A 7197-nucleotide genomic window follows, 5' to 3' on the forward strand; every position below is an offset into this window, starting at 1 on the left:
TGTGTGTGTGTGTGTGTGTGTGTGTGTGTGTGTGTGTGTGTGTGTGTGTGTGTGTGTGTGTGTGTGTGTGTGTACATATATATACATACATATACGCACACACGCACTCAAAAACAAGTATATAAATAATTATTATGGTTGTTATTATTATTGTTGTTGTCGTTGTTGCTGCTGTTGTTATCATTATTATTATTATTATTATTATTATTATTATTATCATTATTATTATTATCATTATTATTATTATTATTATTATTATTATTATTATTATTATTATTATTATTATTATTGGGGCGGTGACCTGGCAGAGTCATTTGAGTTCAAATTCCGCCTTGGTCGACTTTGCCTTTCATCCTTTCAGGGTAGATAAATTAAGTACCAGTTGAGTACTGAGGTCGACGTAATCGACTAGTCCCTTTCCACCAAATTTCAAGCCCTGGGCCTATAGTAGAAAGGTTTATTATTATTATTATTATTATTATTATTATTATTATTATTATTATTATTATTATTATTATGTTTGACTTTTGCTTTCTATTTGTACAAGCTGACTCCAGGTTTCACCCAGAGACCTCAAGAGATAACAAGTTAGAAGTTCAAGTTGGTGTTATGCCTAAGGTGTCATATATTTGGTTTTGCACATAGTATTGTTCTAGAGAATGTTTAAGTAAATATAAGATTATAAGTTTGTTTTGAAATTTGGGATTACATAGGCAGTATTTTACGTAGGATATGGGCAGTTCTCATGAGCACTATCTTTTGAATTTCTGCCATTTTGCGGTTTCCTGGTATTTGCTATCATTCCTAGGGCACCTATGACAGCAGGTATTGTTTTAGTCTTGAGGTTCCACTTTTTGCCAATCTCTATTTCAAGATCGTAATACTTGCCCAGTTTTTGGTAGGTCTTGACAGATACATTTATGCCGATTGGAACAGTCATATCAATGAGGAGGCATGACTTTTGTTTGAAGGCTTTCAATATAACGTCTGGCCTATTCGCATCTATCTTTCTGTCAGTTTGAACGTTGAAGTTCCTGAAGTGTGAGATTTGAAGTGTGAGATTTGATCACTATCAAGCACTGGAGTTTTTTGTTCCCACCAGTTTTATTATTATTATTATTATTATTATTATTATTATTATTATTATTATTATTATTATTATTATTATTATTATCATTATCATTATTATCAGTATTATTATTATTAATAATAATAATATTTAAAGCTGTTTGATTCGGCTTCATGCAACTTAAAGTTTCACGAATTCTAACAGAAAACCCTTCTCATTCGGACTTAGATTGTCGAAATCTTGGTAATGTAAGCCCATATAAAACGAGTTCCTACCAGAAGCCCGCGAAACTTCAAGTCACACGGAACCGGATCAAACTGATGTAAATAATAATACATGTAATTCCCCTAAATGTTGAGAGCCTTTTTTGTTTCTCCACACACACGTATATGTGTAGGTAGTGTATATATATATATATATATATATATGTGTGTGTGTGTGTGTGTGTGTCTGTATGTATGTAGAAATGAATGGATAGATAGATTGATAGATGTAGGTTCATCCACACACACATATATATATACATATATACACATGTGTGTACATGTTTGCGTGTGTATATATGAATGTGTGTGTGTGTGTGTGTGTGTGTGTGTGTGTGTGTGTGTGTGTGTGTGTGTGTGTATGTGTGTGTGTGTGTGTGTGTGTGGCAATGTGTGACTGTATATATGTACTTGTACGTGTATGAATCTGAACATAGATTTCTAATCTGGGCACAAAGCCAGAAATTTTGCGTTGTACAACGAAATTGATTGAATCATTCCCAGTACTTATCCCGAACTTATTTCCAACAGCCCTGCTGGATAGAAAAACAAGAACACTGAACTCCTACTTGATTTGATCTGACACTATAAAGTGACTTAATTAGATACAGCGCATAATTATTTCCGGTGTTCAAACAATAGTTTTCTACGTATTCTGCCGTCTTACTCCCTTAAAGAAACGAGAAACTCAAATTAGCGACAAACCATTTTCGTTCTGAATGATAAAATCTTACCCTCGCACACACGCACACACACACACACACACACACACATACATACATATATATATATATATATATATATATATATATATACACGCACGGAAATATGATAAAGAAATATATATGAATACATACAAATATAATATGTATATATATATATATGGAAACAATTCAAACTTTGTACGAGTTCATACCTTGTACAATTCAAGCTGTAATTATCGCCAAAGGCGGTCCTACCCCATAGTAACATAAATTTGTTTGAAATTTTAAGGTGTCTCCATTATTTTGTCTAACCCCTGTATATAGATATATTTGATGATTTCGCTTAGGCATGACGAAAACTGTCAGAATTTTTTTCCCTTCAGTTATTTTGTAGTGTGTATATATCATTTTGTTTTTCTTACCTTTCGAATATTACAATGAACTTTGTTTTACTAAAACATCCCAAATTTCAAATACATTACTGTGAACGCTTTCACTTAAGTTATAGTTTATAAACTTTTACTTTGTTAATATCAGCATTCACCTTCTGTTTGTTACACAAATGCGAATGCTGTTTGTCGGCTAATCTTCTTCGTTCGATCGTGCACATTTTAAATTTCGGCAGTTTCTATATTCATTCTGATATATGCTTTACTTCGCTAGTTCGGTTGCTTCTCAGAGAGATTTTGATATCAAGAACAGATAATTTGCTTCATATCAATTATAAAATAAAAAGAATAAAATATCAATGTTTCGTTTTTAATTTGGGTTTGATGGAAGAAGAACTTATACTATACTGGAGCAGGCATTGCTTTGCTGAGAAATTTACTTCCCAAACATACTGTTACTAGTTCAGACCTAGTGCGTAGCACCTTGGGTAAATATCTTCTGTTCTAAAGGTACTTCAACATTGCTGCAATCCAATGGCTGAAATGAGTAAAATTAAGAGGAATGACCACCAAGGTGGACTCCTAATATGCTAAAGATAGACGTCAAATCGCCTTACCCCGAAGAGTGTGTTCTCCAGAAAAATTTCAGCAAAACGCCAGAATGTAAAAATGAGCAAGACAAATGAAAATATACGAAATAAAAAAAAACGATTTTCTACATACCAATGGTTTCGCTTGTTAATATTTACGAATTTAAATATCTGCAAGTGCATCAGCGTAGTCTGCTGCTTACAAAGCACAATTTCCAGAACTAGACACAGAACGCTCACCCGAAAGAGAGCATGTATAAAGTTCTGCAAATTATATTTGGGGGTATTTTACAAATGTCTTCATTTTGGCGCGCTGAGGCCGGAAATAACTCAGCAGTTTTCTGCATAAGTAAATTAGCTGCATTTCTGCAGCTAATTTACATCAATATAGAGGTGTTTGTATATATAAATATGTATGTGTGTGTGCACGCGCGTACTCAAATGTAAGATCATGAAAGATAAGTACCAAGCATTAGTAAAGTAACGTAAAGGTCACCTTCTCGAGTTATGCCGACTCATAGGGGCCGGTTTCTTGGTTTCCATATTGTATATATTCCCACCTGGATGGGACGCCGGTCCGTCGCAGGATTACTCATTCTTGCCAGTTCAGTGGATTGGATCAATGTGAAATGAAATGTTTTGCTCAAGAACACAACGCGTCACCCAATCCACAAATCGGAACCACTATCTTACGATCATGAGCCCAACAACCTAACCACTAAGCCACGCACCTCTAGAAGCTTTGGTGTTGCTAATTATGAAAATTCCCAAATTTACTACTACTGTGCAGTGCCAAAGCTCTCTTTTAACATTTAAGACTATTTATTGCTATAACCAAGGACCAAATCTTTTCAATATTCTTCCCAAAGCAATTTATTTACGTGTATCAAGATCCTAGATGCGCCTGCGGTATGGTAGGAGAGTGATCTAAATAGTAAGGCAAGGAAATCTTTATGATGGTTGTAGTATCAAATTCCTTCATTCGTTAAGAACAAGAGACAGAAAAAAGTCAGTAACAGCATGATAATTGAGCCCCTGAATGACCACTACTTATTTGCTACAATTAGTAAATTAGTAAACGAAAAAAGAATAAAAACATCAATAATTTGTTTATTTATTACTTCTTATATTGCTCGTGTTTTTATTTTTTTTTATTTTCGAAACACGAGTTTCCTTCATTCGCTAAGGAAAGAAGCCAGAAGCAGCATGATGATTATGCCCCAGGATGGTCACATCTTATTTGCTACAATTAGTAAATTAGTGAAAGAATAAAAAGAAAGTAAACATTAATAATTTGCTTACTTATTACTTCTCATATTCTTCCTGTATTTTTTCCTTCATGTTTCGAAACATGAGTTCCAATTACGTAGCTATGACTATCTTACTTCAATCCCTTTTCCATTTTTTTTAATTATCTTCCACTTTATGTAAACTGAATGAGAACAAATATATTGATTTCTTCCGTTTCTCTTCGTTTTACGTAATTTGTGATTGCGTAGTTCTTCATTGTTTGCTTTCATGATAATCTTCCTTTCTATTTGCTTTAGATTAAACTCAGCTCCTTATAAGGTAAAATAATGACTAAATAATGATACGGAATCGATTCCCATAAAACCACCGGAAGACTGATTTCTTATTTGAATCAGCGTTGATAAAAGGAAAAAAATATCGTATCTCTAGAAATTTGTTTGCAAAGTATATTACCTATTTTTCACTCTTCTATCGATTGTTGCGTTTAAATTGCTTAACCACTATATTTTAATTAACTAAAACTTATTCAGTGCCTACAGACATGCTTTGTTTGTCCGATTACTTCTTATCTTATTACCTTGTATTGTATAACCTTCAAATACTATATCTTATAGGCAAATATTTCAGCAATAATTGTTGATGAGATTAGAAAAATTCTCATCCACCTTTTATATTTGAGTTATTAGTTGACTTATCGGATAAAGTATTAATGGAGGTCTGAGAGATAATATTGCCAGCACCATTTTAAGTTGAAGAAACTAATATTTTCGAGTTTCACATACTGCAAATTATTTCTCATTGTTCGACAATTATGCTTCGTTTAGGATGACTAGAAGATTTAGGTAGTTGGAATCTCAGAATTTAATGCTTGCTAAACTAAATTAATACAAATTATTAATAATTCCTACATACTTAAATGTTTATAGATTTGTATTTGATTGTAATTCAAGATTAAAATTTTATTGTCCATTATAGATCTTACAGATGAGCAATATAATTATATTAAACTATTATGGTTATAATTCGTCTCATATTCTCTGTTTTATATTAGATTCTTAAGAATACACAGTTTTAAACAATTGAGTCCCTGTTTGTCATCACTTGCTATATTTCACATTTTTCTCTACATATGCTCCAGTTAAGCTTAAATTTACAAAACCTATTTCACGCGGGACTTCGATTTTCTTATCTACTAGGCTTTAGATATGTAATAGAACAATTTTCCAATTTCAGTGATATATAAACTCATTTTTATTAGAAGCTGCCACATTGGACACTTGCTATGAAATCTACTGATTGTCTACTTTGCAAAAATCTTATGTACTCTATACTTTTTTCCGTTATCTTTACGGTTCATTTACTATTGTCAAATCTTCATCATATTTGAACATATGTTCTCTTTGTTCACTCCTTTTCTATTCTTTTCATGGCTTTAATGTTTCACCAAGGATTTGTACTTGTTGATGTTGTGTGATTGTAAACATTGTGGGTCCTCATTTTTTTCTCTTTAGTACTTATAACATACCATGCACAAGTTCATGGTATGTTATAGATGACTAGTTTGCTAATTCTCTCTCTTGGCTTAATTTTCACGAGGTAACTTCAGAAGTTACTAACATTCCTCGGACGCTATTCATCAGAAACAGAATATATCATATTATAGATACATTTACGGTAAAGTAGAGTCATATTGTATTCTGATCAAGGAATCACTAGATTCCTGGTTCGATCCTACAACGTGGCATCTTGAACAAACGTTCTTTATCAGAGCCTTAGGTCAACTCAGGGCCTTATAACTGCAACTGATTAGAGGAAAGCTTTGCAGAAGCCTCGTTGCAAAGAGTGTGCCTGTAATGTAAAGGTACGTTATTGTCACAGATTTAGAGTACATATATCCGTGGAATACTCAACCAGATACTAATTCTCTGAGCCGACGGTTCAGTAGATCGCAAATCTTTAAACTTATCATCAAGAGTGTCAGAGCCATTAAAAAGAGATAAAGGTGCATCATTAGTCATATAGACTTGTATAGACTCATATAGACTCATAAGATCGGTTTACCGGTTTCTATGGCGTAAATATATCCCCGTGGACGAGAAGCCAGTTCGTCGCGGGATTACTCATTTTTCCAGCTGAATGGACTGGAGCAACGTGAAATGAAGTGTTTTACTGAAGAACACAACGTATTACCCTGTCAAGGACTCGAAACTACAATTTTGCCATCGTGAGTCCAACACCCTAACCACTAAGCTACGCGCCTCCAGTGCAGAGCCGTTAACTGTTCAGATATTTGTAATGCGCTTGTTGCTACATATACACAAAAATATTATATTCAAATGAAGAACCATTCAACCGATTAGCAAAGATTCACTTACTTACAGTCCTATCTAATTTAGCCACAAAGCCAGCGATTTGGTGTTAATCGATTCCATGTAACCCAGTAAATGATTGGTTACTTTATTTCTTTACTGACGGAAGGATGAAAGACAACGATAATCTCTGCGGGATTTGTACTAAGGACGCAAAGAGCCAGGACACACACAGCCTTTTGACCAATGCCCTGACGATTCTGCCAGCTCATCGCTTCAGAAGAGAAGACTCATAATAACAGTAAAAAATATTAGTTCAAATGCATTGTTTCAATGTGTAGCTAACCGCCCGCTATATTCTTTGCTTTTATGCATTGACATAAAACATAAGTTTTCTGTGGTGGGAAGCGCTGTTGATTAATTCAATTTTCGTGTTTCAATGGTATCTACATATCGCAATCGCATAGTTTCGGTTCCGACCTCACGACGTGACATTGTGAGCAATACCACGTGAGTAAAATTAAGTGCGCAGAATCAGTGTCTGTATATGCATACATAAACACCCACACACCCACATACATACATACATACATACATTTATTTACATATATGTATATATATA

The sequence above is a fragment of the Octopus bimaculoides genome, chromosome 1 (assembly GCF_001194135.2).
Source record: "Octopus bimaculoides isolate UCB-OBI-ISO-001 chromosome 1, ASM119413v2, whole genome shotgun sequence".
NCBI lineage: Eukaryota > Metazoa > Mollusca > Cephalopoda > Octopoda > Octopodidae > Octopus > Octopus bimaculoides.